Source organism: Parasteatoda tepidariorum, chromosome 8 (genome assembly GCF_982258835.1).
Source record: "Parasteatoda tepidariorum strain Cologne lab strain chromosome 8, Ptep-v5.0, whole genome shotgun sequence".
Taxonomy (NCBI): domain Eukaryota; kingdom Metazoa; phylum Arthropoda; class Arachnida; order Araneae; family Theridiidae; genus Parasteatoda; species Parasteatoda tepidariorum.
This window is the reverse complement of record NC_141762.1, coordinates 96232272-96253233: the sequence shown is the minus strand read 5'-3', so window position 1 is coordinate 96253233 and position 20962 is coordinate 96232272. Positions and strand designations below refer to the sequence as shown.

Sequence of the window (20962 nt, the reverse complement as noted above, 5' to 3'; positions counted from 1 at the left end):
AAATGTGGGTTAGTTCCATCAAAAATTCCTCCACGAAGGCAAATTTCACCCAATATTGCATAAAAGAGATCCCTTGCCTTCTGGATTGTGCTCAAAATTAGAAGACAAAGGAACTGAACATTAGTAGTCGTAAACCCAAAAGATTGGGTCGGCTGTTCAACGACGGTTATAAAATAAAACCATGGCCAAAGATGCTCATATTGATAATTGGACCATGCCGGTAATCCAGACTTTGAAGCACGTTCAAAAAACCGGACTGTTCTCGAAGGCAAACGAATTCTAGTTGTGGAAAACACACCCGTTAAATTCCCGGCGAACATCAGGATAGCCTGCATTGAAGAGAAACACGAAATAACATGTCATTTTCGTCGATGATAACCAAATATCTTATGAAAAAAGAAAAATGTAAGCTTTGTGCCTAGCCTTGAGTCAGCTCTGAGATACTGCCGGTCACAATTAAAATACATCGACGATGACATGACGAAATTTGAGTCTTGCCATAAGTTTACACGATTCCATATTTTTTCGGGCCCGTAAGTTGGAAATGCAAAACAAATTAATTTTGATAGCTGATGGTAGCAGAGCGTGGTTATTTCTAAGTTGCAGCTATGTATGTAAACTGTACGGTCAGTTCTGCGTCTTTTAAATATTCAAATTTAACAAATCGCGAGCCACGCACGAGATTCGATCAAATGATGCGTTTTTAGTCGGCAAAAAACCTATCTGCTGCACACTTCATATGCCTATTTGTGAAGTAGCAAAATTCACTGTCATGCTGCTGCTCTCGCAGCTTAGATCCCAGCTTTATTGGACTCTTTGGGTTGGAAAGTTTTGAACCTACAGCCCAGGCTTTGGGCTGAGCGGTTTTCATCTTTTCCTACATTTCAAACATAAAACTGGCAGCAATCACTACAATGATGACGAATACGTGAAATCCGCCGTGACCTCTTAGTGAACGGAGCAGGGGGCAAGTTTGTATGAAGGTATTCTAAATCTAATTACAAGGTATGATAAGTGTTTAAATAAACTTGGTAACTATGCCGAAAAAAACGTATGAAGAATCTGAAAACGAATTTGCTTCTGGCAAATTTTCTTTCATTTGGGTTTTTATTTGCACACGGCCTTACTTAAAAAACATCCCTCGTATATAATTAAGACTGAAACCCCGAACCGTGGGTCTTTACAAAAAAAATCAATAGGAGCTCGTTGACAACTGGTTGGTTTCTTACATTACAAAACTAAGATTATTTACAGAACTAAACTAATTCGCCATTAATCAAACAAACTCCGACAACCAGTGTCCAAACTTCAAGAAGACCAAACTCTATTGACTCGCAATTGTACAACCCAGAAACCAATATCTTTACCTCCCGTGCCCTCCCAGGTCAAAATTTTTTATCGTTTTCCATTGATGTACCAACATAATCTTGATGATAACTATCAATTCAATCCTCAATCATTATATTTTAATTGATGGTAACCAAAATAAGTAACCATCACCCCAATGTAGGAATTCGGACTGATTTATGATGGTCCAACATAAGAATAGCAACTTTTTTTAATGGTTTGTTTATGTTGAACCATCACGGATTTCCATCGTAGTATCTAAAAATCAAATGTTGGAACGATCATGAACCACCACCATCCCAATGTAGGAATTCGGACTGATTTATGATGGTCCAACATAAGAATAGCAACTTTTTTTAATGGTTTGTTTATGTTGAACCATCACGGATTTCCATCGTAGTATCTAAAAATCAAATGTTGGAACGATCATGAACCACCACCATCCCAATGTAGGAATTCGGACTGATTTATGATGGTCCAACATAAGAATAGCAACTTTTTTTAATGGTTTGTTTATGTTGAACCATCACGGATTTCCATCGTAGTATCTAAAAATCAAATGTTGGAACGATCATGAACCACCACCATCCCAATGTAGGAATTCGGACTGATTTATGATGGTCCAACATAAGAATAGCAACTTTTTTTAATGGTTTGTTTATGTTGAACCATCACGGATTTCCATCGTAGTATCTAAAAATCAAATGTTGGAACGATCATGAACCACCACCATCCCAATGTAGGAATTCGGACTGATTTATGATGGTCCAACATAAGAATAGCAACTTTTTTTAATGGTTTGTTTATGTTGAACCATCACGGATTTCCATCGTAGTATCTAAAAATCAAATGTTGGAACGATCATGAACCACCACCATCCCAATGTAGGAATTCGGACTGATTTATGATGGTCCAACATAAGAATAGCAACTTTTTTTAATGGTTTGTTTATGTTGAACCATCACGGATTTCCATCGTAGTATCTAAAAATCAAATGTTGGAACGATCATGAACCACCACCATCCCAATGTAGGAATTCGGACTGATTTATGATGGTCCAACATAAGAATAGCAACTTTTTTTAATGGTTTGTTTATGTTGAACCATCACGGATTTCCATCGTAGTATCTAAAAATCAAATGTTGGAACGATCATGAACCACCACTATCCCAATGTAGGAATTCGGACTGATTTATGATGGTCCAACATAAGAATAGCAACTTTTTTTAATGGTTTGTTTATGTTGAACCATCACGAATTTCCATCGTAGTATCTAAAAATCAAATGTTGGAACGATCATGAACCACCACCATCCCAATGTAGGAATTCGGACTGATTTATGATGGTCCAACATAAGAATAGCAACTTTTTTTAATGGTTTGTTTATGTTGAACCATCACGGATTTCCATCGTAGTATCTAAAAATCAAATGTTGGAACGATCATGAACCACCACTATCCCAATGTAGGAATTCGGACTGATTTATGATGGTCCAACATAAGAATAGCAACTTTTTTTAATGGTTTGTTTATGTTGAACCATCACGAATTTCCATCGTAGTATCTAAAAATCAAATGTTGGAACGATCATGAACCACCACCATCCCAATGTAGGAATTCGGACTGATTTATGATGGTCCAACATAAGAATAGCAACTTTTTTTAATGGTTTGTTTATGTTGAACCATCACGGATTTCCATCGTAGTATCCAAAAATTTAAATGTTGGAACGATCATGAACCACCACCATCCCAATGTAGGAATTCGGACTGATTTATGATGGTCCAACATAAGAATAGCAACTTTTTTTAATGGTTTGTTTATGTTGAACCATCACGGATTTCCATCGTAGTATCTAAAAATCAAATGTTGGAACGATCATGAACCACCACCATCCCAATGTAGGAATTCGGACTGATTTATGATGGTCCAACATAAGAATAGCAACTTTTTTTAATGGTTTGTTTATGTTGAACCATCACGGATTTCCATCGTAGTATCTAAAAATCAAATGTTGGAACGATCATGAACCACCACCATCCCAATGTAGGAATTCGGACTGATTTATGATGGTCCAACATAAGAATAGCAACTTTTTTTAATGGTTTGTTTATGTTGAACCATCACGGATTTCCATCGTAGTATCTAAAAATTTAAATGTTGGAACGATCATGAACCACCACCATCCCAATGTAGGAATTCGGACTGATTTATGATGGTCCAACATAAGAATAGCAACTTTTTTTAATGGTTTGTTTATGTTGAACCATCACGGATTTCCATCGTAGTATCTAAAAATCAAATGTTGGAACGATCATGAACCACCACCATCCCAATGTAGGAATTCGGACTGATTTATGATGGTCCAACATAAGAATAGCAACTTTTTTTAATGGTTTGTTTATGTTGAACCATCACGGATTTCCATCGTAGTATCTAAAAATTTAAATGTTGGAACGATCATGAACCACCACCATCCCAATGTAGGAATTCGGACTGATTTATGATGGTCCAACATAAGAATAGCAACTTTTTTTAATGGTTTGTTTATGTTGAACCATCACGGATTTCCATCGTAGTATCTAAAAATTTAAATGTTGGAACGATCATGAACCACCACCATCCCAATGTAGGAATTCGGACTGATTTATGATGGTCCAACATAAGAATAGCAACTTTTTTTAATGGTTTGTTTATGTTGAACCATCACGGATTTCCATCGTAGTATCTAAAAATCAAATGTTGGAACGATCATGAACCACCACCATCCCAATGTAGGAATTCGGACTGATTTATGATGGTCCAACGGTAGAAAAAAAAATTTGATGGTATATTTCTGAGAATCAACAAGAATTCACATTAAACCATCATGGAAGAAATGTTTAGTCGGAACCATCATGGACCATCACGGATTGTTGATTCATGAGAATCAAACTTATCTTGATGGTTAACCGTCATAGTATTAAAGTAGCATTTTCCATCATGGAATGATGGAAGTTCGTGAGCATATCATGAACACGTAATGGAAAATGTTGGATGATGATGGTTACCATCAAATGACGTTGGACCACCATGAATCGCTCTGAAATTATCATAAACCATCCAAATTTTTTGACGGGATCATCAAGAATTTTGATTTGGGCTAAGACGCCATGTTCCCTAAGACCCTACATTCCCATTCAAAAAATACAAGCACGCTCAGCCCTCCGAGTTTGGCCCATGATTGAAGAGTCCTCTTGTATAAATTGCGTATATGTTACCCTCAATAACCGAAATCAAGAAAATGTCGACTTTCACCGGTGAATGTCATAGTCACTTCGATGAATGCCCGAAATATTTGTCATATCCGATTTTGATATTAATTTATTCCTTGATATTATTACATTTATTCGATATTTTAATATTTTCTGAGGATAGATTAGGAGAAACATCAGTGTTCGGAGCAGTGGCGTACGCAAGGGAGGGGTTTAGGGGTTTAAACACCCCCCTTGAGCTTAGACAAAATGGCAAAAATAAAAATTCTAGTAGAAATTATGCGAGCTATTATTTTTTAAGACTATATATTTTTATCTGCCTTATGCCTACTTTTTTTTTCTCACGGTATTTCTCAGAATACTGAAAAAACATTTACTATAATAGGGTTGTACTTTTGAAACCAAATTCACGTTGAAACCAAATTCACGTGACACTGTTACGGACTGGTTCCTTTCTGTCCTACCAGTATAGTTTTCGAGACTGGCTGTCATTCGCGAGGTCTTTACGCGATGATTCTGGAATCCTAGACGTTCTGTCGACAATTCGAGAATTTTGGAGATGCGGTGAAAAATTATATAAAAGGGGGAACGGAGTACAGTGGAGTTAGTTAGTCAGACTAAGAGTCATCTCTGCCGCTTGTCTTTCGGAGCTTGTCGCTAAATCTGTTTTGATTTATCTCAACAAAAAGTTCATTCAATCGCCGAACCCGTCGTATATTTGCTGTTCTTGGATCTTTAGGATGTCAAAACGCAAGAATTTAACAATTTTTAAGTTATTTTGAGAAAAAACCACGACCTGAAATTAGTAAGGTGACAGCATCTAGTACCAATGTAAGTTTTTCTGTTGTACAGAAATGTGATACTTCCGTTGAAGAAAACGTTTCTAGCACAACAAAATCTGATGAATGTGAAAATGGCCCTCAAAGTGTTACTTCCCACCCATATGACATAGAACTTTTTTTTAGAAGATATTACATTATGTTCTTAAACTTAAAAAATCAAATCAAAATTTAACTAAACAATGTTGTCTAAATAAAAAGTCAAAACTGTCTAGCTGTCTACATTAGGGAAATAATAGTGCTTTATTACAGACTCGAATTTCTTTTAGTAGTTTCAGAAAATTATGAACACCCCCCTTGAAAAAATTCTGCGTACGCCACTGTTCTCACGGTTAGAGAGAGAATCCTAACTCATGATCCATCAACTACAGAGTATATTTTACGTCAGTACTGTGGGGAGTGCGAGCCAGGAGCAGAATTCGTTTGAATCAATACCGCTGGGATTCAAACTTGGACTATCTAATTGACAGGCGAACGCTTTATCCCATGAGCTACCGCGGCTCTTCAGGGTTAAATATGTAATTTTAACATCTCCAAGAGAATTTTTAATTCTAGTTATCATTATGTAAATTGAGCTACAGTAAATTCGTTAAATACAAGCCTTTTTTAAACTTCACTAGAAATTATAGCAATAAAATCTATAATTTGAAAAAAATGTTTCTGAAAATCATAATGGATCTGGAAATAGATGGAGATAAAGTGCTTTTTAAAACATTTTTAAAAGCACTTAAAAGTCTTTTCAAGAACAGAGTAAACAATTTTTATCAGAGTGCTAAGAAGTTTCAGAAGAAGCCAAAAGGAGGCTGCTACTGTCGAGATGAATATAAAATGAGATTGAAAAAAGAATAATATAAAAAAAGAAACTAATACATGATACTGTTCTTTTTTTTATATTTTAGGAGATTCGTATAGGGCTGTCTTAAGTATTTCTTCTTTTGTTATGCGTCTCGGCTTCATAAGAAATCATCGAGAAAGGAAAAAAAAAAAGTTTAAAGGGGGGAAAATAGCTTTATAAGTAGAAAATCTGTTAAGTTCATTTCGTAGTTTTGCTTTCGTTTGCAGTATTGACCTATATATTTATACATCTTGTACAAATTTTCAATTGTTAATTAAATACTTTTTATTCATCCACTCAAGTACAAATACATTTCTGTTTATACTTGTAGCGGGTGACACTTGATGCAAATGCAGTTTTTTCAAATAGTAATTCATTCATGAAATTTAATTCATTAAATTTAGTTTTATATGGGAAAAAATTTTTTAATTATTTAATAAAAAGTAACTCAAATAAAAATTTTCTTTGTTGACTTGTTTGTAGGGATTGATTTGAATTTTTTTATATATATATTATTTGTTCAGAAAAAATTTGCGTTTGATTTCGTAACTTAAACGTAATAATTAAATAGCATATTTACGTTTAGGCCCTCAAACCATTAAGATTGATTCTTAGTACGTAAAAATCCCATCATTAAATCAAAAGTTATTCGGGGTATTCTGTTTTCTTTTTCCCCGTGTTTTTCAACTATACATACAACCTACCTACGTATTGTACATACAATTTATATACATATGCACTTGCAACGTACCTACGTATGCATGTATGTACGTAAAAATTCGATCCTAAAATCAACGGTTATTCAAAGTACTCGTTTTTTTTTTCTGTTCACTGTTCTAAAGTAATCACATATGCAATAACCTTTTAGGTTTCATTTAACGGTTATAAAATATCGGGTTAATCGGCCAATTTTAATTAGGGTCTACATTGGATGAATAACGTTTTTAAAATAACGGGTAAATCGTACAATTCTATAGATGGTCTATGGGTTGAGTAACGGCTATAAAATGTCGGGTCAAAGGGACAATTTTAAGTAGGGTTTATATTGGCGAAATAACGGCTTTAAAACATCGGTTGAGTCGGACACTTCCATATCGAACCGACACAGGCTGAATAATTGTTATAAAATATCGGGTGAACTTAACAAATCTGTATAGGGCCGATATTGGGAAAATAAGGGGGGAAAAGTATTGGGTGGATTGGACAATTTTATATAGGATAAACAACGGCTGAATAGTGGCTATAAAATATCGGGTTAATCGAACATTTCTATATCGGTCCAATATTGGCAAAATAATGACCCTTTAAAACCTTGTTGATTCAAGATTGTTGAATATTGGGCCAATGAGTGCCCAAGTTATTTTGCTGCTACGGATGGATTGAAAAAAAATCGGATTTGTGGTCTAACAAAATGAATAATCATTACTTTCTCCTGACTAATTTGATTAAAAATCGCCTCTTCTATAATCAGATATACATTCATGGACAAAAAAATTAGCTCACCAAGAAGGAGTCGTCAAAAGGAAACGAGTAGTAGTAGTAGTAGTAGTAGTAGTAGTTCATTTACGTCGCACTAGAGCTGCACAATGGGCTATTGGCGACGGTCTGGGAAACATCCCTGAGGATGATCCGAAGACATGCCATCACAATTTTGATCCTCTGCGGAGGGGATGGCACCCCCGCTTCGGTAGCCCAACGACCTGCACGCGAAGTCGAGCACTTTACGGTAGCACAGTTTAACGACAAAATGAAACGAAATTTTACATACGTGATAACTACTTTGATATAACGTGATGTCTACTTTGATATAAGTAAATGATTATAAAATCCAAGATTATCGTTTTTCTTTGATTTTCTAATCATTTACTAATATCAAAGTAGTCATTACGTATGTAAAATTTCGTTTCATTTGGACGACTCCTTCTTGGTGAGCTAATTTTTTTGTCCATGAGTGTAATTCAGTTGAATAGTTTTGTAAATTTTTATATATATATATTATTTTAAACACATAATTTTTTTTTCTTTCGTGGAGACATTAATATAAAGCTACGAAACTCGTGTTATGATGCCATCTAGCAATATAAAATAACATCTAAGTAAGAAATATCTTGATTTTAAAAAAGCTTTAATATTTAAACATTTAAGAAGCTTTTTATTTTAAAAAAAATATCACCAATTAGGTGAAAGTTTTTCGACTTAGGTGAAATGATTAATTCTTAATTTTTACATATTTCCATGTAACTTCTCAATGGCACAGGTCAGTGCTGGAGTAAATTTTTGAGAATTAAAAAATTCGACAACAAACGCTGTTGATTTTTAGAAAATAGGTGCTTTTTTTTTGTCCTAATTGGGTATAATATGAAAAAAGCACAACTACTTCCACTTACTAGGAATAATATTTACCTTTTAGTTTGATTAATAAACTGAGTTTTAAATATGCTTACTATATTCATAAACTTCGGTAAAACAACAATATAAATTATTTCCAAAGGAACTAGACTAATACAATTCCAACCTGGGCAACAAAGACAGGCACTAAGGCATGTACAAGATAAACAAATTAATTACGCATCGAAGTTGCCAGGTTTACAAAACAAAAATATATCACGATTACAATAAAATACATAAGCAAATAATAAATTTAAGTTAAGTAAAAGAAGTAAACGGAAAAGAATTATATTTCAACTAATTCCATGTGCGATACGGCTTTGTATTTAATTAACTTATCGTTAATTAACATTCTAACTTATGTAGAGAAACTTAGCTCAACTTTAATACGCCATTTTCCTGATAAAGATCAGCTGATGCTCTGACATCATAGGTCACATGTGTAAGTATGGGAGGTCCTCTTCTTGAAGTGCAAGTACCCAATTGTTTTAATACTTTATTTATGAAATTGGGGTTCTGTCGGATGATGGTTGATCATTAGGGTTTCGCTGGGAAGAAAAAATAGGTAGAAAGGTACTTTATTTATTTCGCACTAAAACTGCACAATAGGCTATTGGCCTATAAATAGCAAATTCAAATTACTACTAGACATTCTATTTTAACTGCAGTTAGTCACTAATTAAGTAATCTAGTTAGTTCGTAATGTAAAAAAACAGAAATTTCGCTATCCTTACTTATCATGTGAAAGTATGATAACATCTCCACAAAAAAATAAAATCTTGAAATTACTACTTATAATTTTAAAAACTGAGTTTTTCAGGAAGGCCAAAATCAAGAAATTAGATCAATTTTTGTCAGTCCCAAAACAAAAACCGTAGAATGCACCATCACTCTTGAAAGACATGGAGGCGAAACAGAGGGTGAAGGAAGTTTATTATGAAAGTGATGCTACCTGAGTTTTTGCTTTAAGTGCTAACAAATTTTAAACTAATTTCTTGTTTCTAGTTAACCTGATTTTTTTATTGAAAGAGGTTAAGTAAGTTAATTTTGTCAGTTAAATAATTTATATAATTCCTAACGGTAAGTGACGACCGGTATAGCCTGGTCGAGAGGGCGCTGAACTCCAGTTCGTAAGAACGGGAGTTCGAATCCAACCGGCCGAAGACTCTCCGTGTAGTAAATGGTGATTGGTGCACGTTAAATCTGTCGGGTCAGAAAGTCCTCCATGTTTCCATAACAAATCAATACCTCTGGGGTAACTGAATTGGAGATTGATCGTTCTCTGGTTCAGGTCAGAATCACGATCTGTGGAAGAATGAATGGATGTATGAATGGGTCTACCCTATAAGCGGGTGTGACATAAGGGTGTAGCAGAAGTCGAATTCTAGACCATAGAAGGCGCCACAGGAAGACGAGTACGATCGCACCCCTTGCCTCAATGAACTACGTCAACAACAACAACAACGGTAAGTGGCCAAAATTTCAATTGGCCATAAATTTTGTTCACATCGATCATTAAGTTCCAGATGAATTTGAGCATTGTACTTAGTCAGAAATTGACCGAAATTTCAATTGACCATAAATTCTATTAATACATTAAGGAAACAGAAACTTGTATAAATATGAACCAATAAACCTCTAGTTAAAATTTAAGAGCTCTAGCTTGTCAGAAAGCGGGGGGGGGGGCGGTTCAACTGGCCATAAATTCTATTCAAGCATTAAGGAAACAACAGCTTGTATTTGCATCCATTCAAATTTCTAGTTGAAATTTGTACTCTCTAGTTCGTCGGAAAGTGGACCAAAATATCAATTGACTTCAAATTCTGTTTCTGCAAGGATAAATTTGAATGCTTAACCTGGTCGGAGATGGGTCGAAATTTTGAATGCAAGACTCTCAGAAACGAAAATCAGTTAATAAAAATGTTTCAGTTGTTATTCGCAAAAAACATGTTTCAATAATTTTGGATCTAAGACTCCCTAAATGAGATAAGATAATGAAAACTTATTAGAGTGCGTCCCCTTCTGAAATCTGTCCAATTATTCCATGAAAACCGACATTCAGAAATGAGCATTCTATTCCTTCAGGGCCGGCAGAATGAAAAGAAAAAAAAAGGCACAGATCGAACTAAAGAGTGCGTACACTATAGGGCAAACTTAACGGTTGAACCGGCTACCGTGGCGATCGAAAATTGTCTGCCAGTCGCCACTTTTTTCGTCGAAAATGCACCCTTCGTGCACTTTATTATTATTATTTTAAGAAACATGAATCATTATGAATAATTTATAATATTTTGAAAATAATTTTATTTCGTTCTCGTTCCCTAAGTTTTTTCTTCATTTTAGAAATGAATATTGTAAATTTTACAGTATTTTAAGAAATCTTTCAAAGGCTGATGTTGTTGTAGTTCATTTACGTCGCTCTAAAGATGCACAATGGGCTATTGGCGACGGTCTGGGAAACATCCCTCAGGATGATCCGATGACATGCTATCACAATTTTGATCCTCTGCAGAGTGGATGGCACCCATTCCGATGACCTGCACGCGAAGTCGAGCAACTTTACGGCAGAACAGTTTAACGAGGACCAATACCGCACACCCTCGGTCCCTGCGCAGACTGATCCAAGTGGTCACCCACCCGCACACTGACCGGAGCCAGTGATGCTTGACTTCGGTGGGTGATCTGCTGGGAACCGTGCCTTAACGATCAGTCCACTGTGGGACTTTCAAAGGCTAAAAAATTTTTTAATCGTTAAAAAAAAAGTGCTTGAAAAAGTGACCGCATATTTGAAAAAAGTGACCACGCTTAAAATTATTACAACTGGAAACCAGCAAAATTTCCTAATTTTGCCCTATAACGTCTGCGTACTATTACTAAAGTACTCCATTGAGACATAGACAGAGTCAAGGCCTCTCAAGGTTCTGGGGAACACTGTAGCTCAGATTTATAAGGTAAGAAGAGAAAACTATAATAAATGGCTCAAATATGTTCTGAGTGAAGTAAAATAATTTTTGTTTTAGCTAATTTATTGGTACTTAAATAGTTTTAAATGCCGAAGTTTTAGTTTTTTTTATCAGAATAAATTAATGTTATTTATCACGTTATAACACATTCTATTTCTATTTGACGTCTTTACGAAGTAATATTATTTGCATTTTATAATAGGAAATGATTGAATAAGAAAAGTTTTCCTTTCACTTATCTATTAAAACTATTTTTTAATGTCAAAAGAATATCATCAAAAGAATGAACCTCATTCGAATATATCATTTCTTATTTTCTAACATAGATTGGATTTTGTCACATATTAAAAAATAATAAATTATAGATTTGAATAACGAAACAATTACGAGAAGAACTACAGTCGGACTCCGATTTAACGAATTCGTAGGGACGAAAGTATTATTCGCTAAATCGAGAGAAATTCTTAATATTGGGGCAAAATATAAAAAATTGACTAACTTTATATTTTATTTTATAACCGTCGTTGAACAGCCGAAACAAATTTTTGGGTTTACGACTACTAATGCTCAACTCCGTGGCCTTGTAATTTTGAACCCAATCCAGAAGACAAGGGAACTCCTGGATCAAGTATTGGGAGAAATTTCGCCTTCGTGGAGGACTTTTTTGATGGAACTAACCCGCATTTGCGTGACATGGAGAGGAAGACCACGAGAACCTCCAGCGGTTAGCCTGACGGCAAAGGGATTCTAACCCATGATCCGTCTACCATCGAGGATTTTTCACGTCAGTACGGTGGTCGGTGCAAGCCGGATGCGATTACTAATGTTCAACTCCGTAGCCTTGTAATTTTGAACCCAATCCAGAAGACAAGGAAACTCCTGGATCAGTACCCCCAGAGGTATAACTTTATTACAGGAACATGGAGGACTTTGTGACTCGAAAGATTTAACAGGCAGCAGTCACCATTAACTACACGAGGACTCTTCGGCCGGCGGAGATCGAACCCATGAACTCTTGGACATGGGCCCAGTGCCCTACCAACCAGGCTATCCCGGCCTTGACTAACTTTATGAAATATTCGAACATCTCTAATAAGCAAATACACAAAATAAATAGAAATCATACACTTTTTATTCAGGAACTTAAATGATTAAACGCAGATTAATTTGGAATTTTAAAGCATTTCGTAAGTAAGGTTTGCACATTTCCTTGTTCCTGGTCGAAAAAGTTCTTTTTTGACGTCATGAAGAGAATAAAATACTCGTCCATTTACATCTTGCTGCAATAGGTAGGTTTTTACTGTCACCAAACTATGCAAAGTATCAGAAAAAAGTAACAGTTTTTCTCTGCAGATTAATTATTATCATCGCTATTCATTGTTTCCTATAAATCTACCTCATGAAATTCGTTAAATCGCAAAAGTCGGTAAAAATGGGTTCATTAAACGGAGGTCCGACTGTATGTTCTATTAATGCAATAAAAAAGACAAAGAAATTATCGGCACATTCATAAAATTGATATTTTAAAATAGGTTCTAAAGAATTCTATCAGAACCATACTATAAACTTTTGAATGCCAAGCGGGAATAAAATAAGCCTAAACACTACAAATATTTAGAAATAAACGACGCATATAATACAAAAATAAGGGAAATAATTTAACAAAGTATTTTTACCGTTAAGATGTAACTTTAAAATATTACGTACTACCTCCGAAAATAAATTTATCTTCTTTTTTTTTAATTCCTACCATTAGTTCAGTGTTCCCCAACCTTTTTATCACCGCGGACCTATGAACGTTTGATAATTTTACCGCGACTAGCTGGGGGGAGGGGTCGTTGATTGTTTATATTTTAGATTATTTAGATTTATTAATTTTAATTTTGAACATGCCTTCAAAATAAAATACAGTTACACCAAAAAATAAATATGAAGTGATTTAACATTTTAACTTACTTGAACGTTAAATCAATGAGAACCCTGAGCTTGTTTCGTTGCAATGAAACGGTTCTATCTGGGAGTAATCAGAGACAATGACACCCGAAGTGTATTTCTTATATCCAGTTTATTGCTTTGTTTTGGTTGCTGTTACTGTTCTTCATTAGTTCCAATGTAAATTAAGCGCCACGCTTTCGTGTTTTATTTATGACTAGGAGGCTCCGCCCCCTGCTCGCTAACGTTCGCCAACCCCCGAGAATTGCTACGCAATCCTATGTGGTTCACGCCGTGAACCATGGCTCGCTGCGCTCGCTCGCCAATGAACACAATGTTCTAGCACAAAGACATAATATATTATCATCAAAGACATAGTATTTTATCATCAAAGACACAGTATTGTACTTATGTAGAAGAATTCTACCGATGTTCTTATTGGCTTTTAAAAAAGTATATTAGCTATTTAGATTGTACATGGTGAAAAAATCAAAACATTAGCTAAATAAGAAACATATTAGCAAAATAAATTATCAAATATTGCTTCACTAATATTCTGCATTTTAAAGCGTGAAAATTCAATGCATAAATAAACGCGAAATATAAAAAAAATTCAATGCATTCAATACAAACACTTAAACGTTTTTTAGGCGTTTAGGTAGCTCCCAGTAGAAAAATATCAATTCAACAGCGGCCTTTTAAAGCATTCTCACTTCAATTAATTAATTAATTCCTAATTGAGTTTAAATTAATTATTGTCATGTTTTTAGTGCATGAATCTGAATTGAACAACCTTTTAATGGAACACAGATATTTTTAATTTGGGGTATAAACCAGGGTTTGTTGATTTAAATCAGCTTGATTTTAATCACGATTTAAATCATGATTTAAATCAAATGATTTTTTTAAAAAAATCATTGATTGAAATCAACTAATTTTTTTTATGTATATATTGATTTAAAAAGTTAAAAAACAGTGTTTTAAATTATTGATACTTTTATTATTTCTTTTCTTAGTTTTAAAATTTATTTTAAATAAATTGCTGCATTAATTAATTTTAGTTAACGAAATTACTTTCTTTCTTGGTATGTGCTGAATTCTAACACAATCGAAATTACATCTTTAAAACTCTTGACTCTTGAGATTGAAAGTACAGATTAAAGTAAACATTTAAGTATTTTTTTCTCATAATATGTTTACAGTATCTTTGACATTATCAGATTTTCTATAAAGAAATTTTGTGAAAAAAAAATTTCAATGAGTACATAGATTTTTTTAAATTTTTTTTAGCTTAACTTATCTGTTTTGATATAGGATTAAAAACGAATATTTTAATATAAAAATATATAGATTAAATATTTATTTATTTTTTGATGAATGACTACATTTATAAACACAATCTGTTACATTTATTTAGTCATTTTAAAAATCAAGAGAGAGAAAAAAAAGAAATCACAATTTTAAATTAAAATTATGATTCGGTAATTGAAACTTTGTTTTATAGTTAAAGTATTCCTTAAATTCTCTATTTCATCTAGTCTTTAAATTTCAATCATGCATTTGTTTCAAAATAGTTGCTATGCATTCAAAGCTATGAACTATAATGAAAAATTGTTTTAGGTAGTTAGAACTTCTAAAATATTCTCATAATATAATTTTAATATTAATTTAATTTTAATTAAACATTTATAAAGTTTTTTTTGTCATAAATCAAAGTTCTTACAGTGTATTTGAATAAAAATCAAAAAAATCTGATTTAAATATTAAAAAAAAAACGATTTAAATCAAAAAAATCTGACTTTTTTGATTTTTTCCAAAAAAATCAAAAAAATCACGAACCCTGGTATAAACCTAGGAATTTAAATTCAGTTTCAATGAAATGGGTGGCCCGGTACCATTTGACCCACGGTTCGGTACTGTCCGCGGACCGGGGGTTGGGGAACACTGTATTAGTTCACACTCTTCCTCTATCTTGTTCAAATTTTCAATCTTTAATAAAATACTTTTTATTCATACACTCATGTTCAAATACATTTTTTTTTTAACTTGTAGCGGATGAAACTGGATGTTAATACAGTTTTTTTCAAATATTAATTCATTCATTAAATAGGGAAGAGCGAAAAAACGAACTGGAATTTTCTGATCGGTTAAGCGTTAGTCATTGTTTTAAATTTTACTATAAGCGATTCAGTTTTTCCGATATTTTAAAGATAACATCAGTAACAATTTCTAACTTATAGCTCTATTTGAAGAAAAAACGTTTTTACAAATAATTATTCATTAATTAAATTTAATTAATTAATTTTAGTTTTATATGAGACTAAAAATTTTAATTATTTAATAAAATGTAACTAAAATAAAAAAATTTCTTCGTTGAATAGGAATGGACTTGTTTATTTTTAGTATATTATAAAAAAAGAAAAGTATTTTCAAATATAAAGTATATGTGAATAGATAAATTTTTGATGACAATCTTTCTTATGGTATTTTGTGGAAAAAAAAATGGCAAAAAAGTGATTACTCCAGAAATTTATTAATAGAAAATTCGGTGCGGAAAATGCTCAATAAATTAAAAAATTGCACACGGTTAGAGACAAGAAAAGATTGCATGTTTTTACTAACTGCATTAAAAATTGTCTTTTTTTTATCGTAATTTTTTTTTTTAAAAAACTGAAGATAAAAAAAAAATATGAAGACATTTATTATAATAATCTTTCATGTTTCTCAATAAAATACATTTCAATAGCTGATATATTTTTATTTATTTCAATAGTTGATTGATTTTCATAGTTTATGTGTGCAAACCGAGTACACAGCTATACATATGCTAACATTTGCCAGCATGAACTCTTCCAGACTTATAAGATAAACATATAATAGTAGTATTAGACTTATACGATAAACATATAATAATAGTATTAGACTTATATGTGTGATAAACATATGACATACTTTAACATTTACATTATTTATCTACGAGAATAAATATTTATCAATTTATTATATTTTAATTTATTTATTTATATATTTCAAGACATAAAATTCATTTATTCTTAAGATTGCGAAAATCTGTTTTTAAAAATTTGAAAGGAAAAAAAACTCTTAATTATAAAAATCGTGAGTTTTTGGGATAAGGTGCTCAAAAACATTATTTTCCGTTTGTAATTTATTGTCGGTCCCGTAAACCTAAAAGAGCTTTAAACTTCATTGATAGGTACGAGAAATTGCATGATCTAAACACTTTTAAAGTTATACAATGATTCTTTTGAGTATTTCTGGAGGAATATGTAAAAACGCCATACTATAGAAATGTTTCCATTATTTTGTCTACTCCTTAAAATTTCGGTGTACTGCAAATAAAATAAATTAAAATACCTATCGATGTATTCTCTTCTGACGGGGACATTTTTTAAATCTTGTATTTTGAAATACATTTATTATAACATCAAACTCGACAATTTTCCTTAAACTCTAAGGCCCTTCTCAAAATGATTTTCATACTCTTAAACTTGACGAATTTGGCAGATTTTTACCTAAACATTTACAAGCAAATCTAAATGTAAATATGCTACTTTTTTATCTATATTTTTGTATTTTATTCATTTAATTTTATTTACTTTTCTACTACGTAAGACAAACGTAATGTAAAATCTTTCAAACATCTACATTACACATTTATGTTACTTTTTTAAACTGTTCATGCAATAAACATTTCTGTATTTGTGTCAATAGATTTTAGCACTAACAAAGCAGTAGGACAAAGTAGTGGTTTTTTTTACACCTAAGAATATTTTAAAAGTTCCAAAACTACTAAGAAAATTGCTAGAAACTTATAAAATTATCAACATATTCAAATAAGACTCTTTTATTAATTACTAAATACGATTTACTAGAAAAATTATGAACAAAAAAGATTTTAATTTATTCCACGCATGGGCAATACGGAAAAACTACTTTAAATCTTCTTATCTTGCACAATTTTTAACGATTTTTTTTCTTTTCAAATTTTAAAATGACACTGCCATTTAATAAAAGTTACTCTAAAAGTTTGCATAATTTTACTGAATGTGTTCTACGTTATAGCAGAAAAACGAAACACAAAAAAATCTATACAAATATCCATATCTCCATAAATATTTAAGCCAATTTTGCAACATTTTATGCAATCATTGCAAATAACAGTCAAAGTAATCGGTACAAATTTCAAGCTTATTGCTATACTTTCTACAAACATATTTGTTTTAGTTCGTAGTTCATTGACAGTTTCACAAACCTCTGAAAGTTTTCAAATTTATCAGTAACTATGTGAAATCAGATGAACTCTCAAGTTATTGCATTATCCTCGAAATATTTCTCGAGATATTTAAAAAACTGTCAAAAACTGTGTCTCTTCCATATTTGATGGGTAGTGTTTTTGTGGATAGAAAATATGGGCTTTAAAGAAACAATACATGAGAGAAAAAAAATTAAGGCTGCGAAATAAAAAAAGTGTAAAGCCTCCAAGTTCTACAAAATTAAATAAAAATTTAAATTATTTTAAATAAACATATATTTTCAAACCATTTTAATGAATATTCATTCTGAAATTATCAGGTGAACAAATATTTAAAAAATTTAAATTATTTTGACACTTTAAAAATGTATTTCTATCTCCTTTTTTTTTTTTTCTTTTCTTTTTTTTTTCTTTTTTTTTTTTTTTTTCTTCTTTTCTGTTTTTTAAATTTGCAATATGAGTTTTTTTAAAAAATTTGCAATATGAGATATTTTGTATTACGTTTAACTGACGCAAATAAATTTGATTTCTACAATTAAAAAAAAACGTCACTTTAAAAGCACTTTTTTTTAACATGTCTGGAACTAATTTACAGTCAAGAAATAGCTAAATTTACAAAAAAAATAAATAAATAAATAAATAAAAAAAAAAAAAATTGCTGTCAATGATTATTTATTTTCCAATCCAAAAATAATAATAAAAAATTGAATTGCAAAGTATAAAAACATTTTACACCGTTTTAAAATCTTTTTTTTAAACTTAACAACTTGGCGAATTTTTCCTGATTTATGTAAACATTTACAAACAAATCTAAATGTAAATAAGTTGCTTTTAAATGCATATTTTTGTATTTTATTCATTTATTTTCTATTATTTTGTCTACTCCTTGTATATATGTATTCTCTTCTAACGGAAATATTTTTTTAAATCTTGTATTTTGAAATACATTTATGATTACACCAAACTCGACTTCTAAGGTTCTTTTCTTGAGAAGAACCTTACCCTCTAAGGTTCTTCTCAAAACGATTTTCACAATCTTAAACTTGACGATTTTGGCAAATTTTTTCTGATATACTTAAACATCTACAAGCAAATCTGAATGTAAATAAGTTACTTTTTAATGTATATTTTTGTATTTTATTCATTTATTTTAATTTACTTTTTTACTACGTAAGACAAAGGTTATCTAAAATCTCTCAAATATATACCTTACCCATTTAAGTTTATTTTTTAAACTGTTCGTGCAATAAACATTTCTGTATTCATTTATTTTTATTTATTTATTTTTATTTATTTATTTTTATTTATTTATTTTCATTTATTTATTTTCATTTATTTATTTTCATTTATTTATTTTCATTTATTTATTTTTATTTATTTATTTTTATTTAATTATTTTTATTTATTTATTTATTTTTATTTATTTATTTTTATTTATTTATTTTTATTTATTTATTTTTATTTATTTATTTTTATTTATTTTTATTTATTTATTTTTATTTATTTTTATTTATTTATTTTTATTTATGTACTTTTATTTATTCATTTTTATTTACTTATTTACTACGTGAGACAAAAGTTATTTTCTGTTTCTGTATTTGTGTCAATAAATTTCATCACTAACAAAGCAGTAGGGCAAGTAGTGGTTTCCTGCACTTAAAAATTTTTTAAACTATCTAAAACAAACTAAACTAGCTTAAACAAACTAAGCTTAAATTTGGAACTAATATACGAGTCGTAAAAAAACAATCGTTGCCCATTTATAAAATCCATTTAAACAAAGCGTAATAAAAAAAAATTGGTTTCAATGGTCATTTATTTTCTAATTCAAAAACAATAATAAAAAATTGAATTGAATTGCAAGGTATAAAAACATTTTACACCATCTTAAAATATAAATTTATACAAAACTGGTATGATTAAAATTAAAATGAACTTTAAAAAATTAATATATGAAAAAAATGTAATAAATCTCATTAATAAAAATATATTAAAATTAAGGGGAAAAAATTAAAATTGCAGATTTTAATTAGAAACCATTTACTTATAGCGAAGAATCTTTTAAAAAAATAGAATAAATAGGGGGGGGGGATAATACATTGACGCAAAGAATTCAATTTTTGTAACAATTGATAAAAACGATAATTTCCTAAACGATATCAATTTGTAAAAAATTAGAAAAAACAAAAACGCAGAAAATGCAATAATTACGAAGAACATGGATAATATTGTCATAATTTAGAAAAAAAAGGAAAAAAAGTATCTGCAGTTTTCGGTGGTCTTGTCTGTTAGTCTTTATTGAAATTGACAGAAATTAAATTTTAGTAGATTCTTAACACATTCTACGAAAAAATAAACTTAATAATAATTTTTTTTTTTTTACTGTACATAACGTAATTTTTGTAATTTAAAATTTTTTTAAAAAAGAATATTTGAATTACATTTTTATTCTAGAAAAAAAAATCCTTACGATACTTTAAATTTGTATCTCAATATTTTAGAATTTTAATGTTATGAAAATTTTTCTGATTAATTGTCGGATACAATACGAGGGTGTCGCACACTGATCATTTGAGGACCACATTAGAACCCCAGGTCTCAGGTTGTGCGCCCTTATAAATACATCATAACATATTTTGACTAAGTAAGAAATTTTTTTTTAAATTTTTAATATTATAATACACATTTTTTTCTCTTAAAATGTATGGCACGACGGGTAAACTTTGTATTGCAAGTTTATTTTTATTTTTTCCAGAGGTTGGTTGCAACCCTCATCCCCATCAAATATTCCCCCTCCTTTTTTCACCCGCTCTAATCTCCCTGATTAAGAAAAAAAAAAAAAACTGTAGGTACTATTACTGTTGAATGTAACCTATAATCATTAATGTGTAAGTTTTTCAGCAGATCCTATATCTCACAAATTAAGAATAATCACGATAACAAATAAAACTGATTTGTATCCATAAAAGGTAAAAAGACATCATCAAACGCTATATCTTGCACCTCGAATTACGCTCAATTCACATGTTAACGATGATCAAAACAAAAAATTCCACTATTGCAAACAAAACAAATGATCGCGCGATGCGTTTCAGCGATGCGCATGCGCCGAGGCACGAAAACAAAAATTTT

At 31.2% G+C, this 20962-nt stretch overlaps 1 protein-coding gene across 7 annotated transcripts in view; it reads right to left on the bottom strand.

Moving 5' to 3' along the window:
- The window catches only part of LOC107453622 (ankyrin repeat and BTB/POZ domain-containing protein 2), a 442842-nt gene that overhangs the window by 383368 nt on the left and 38512 nt on the right, over positions 1–20962 (bottom strand). The window lies entirely within an intron of this gene.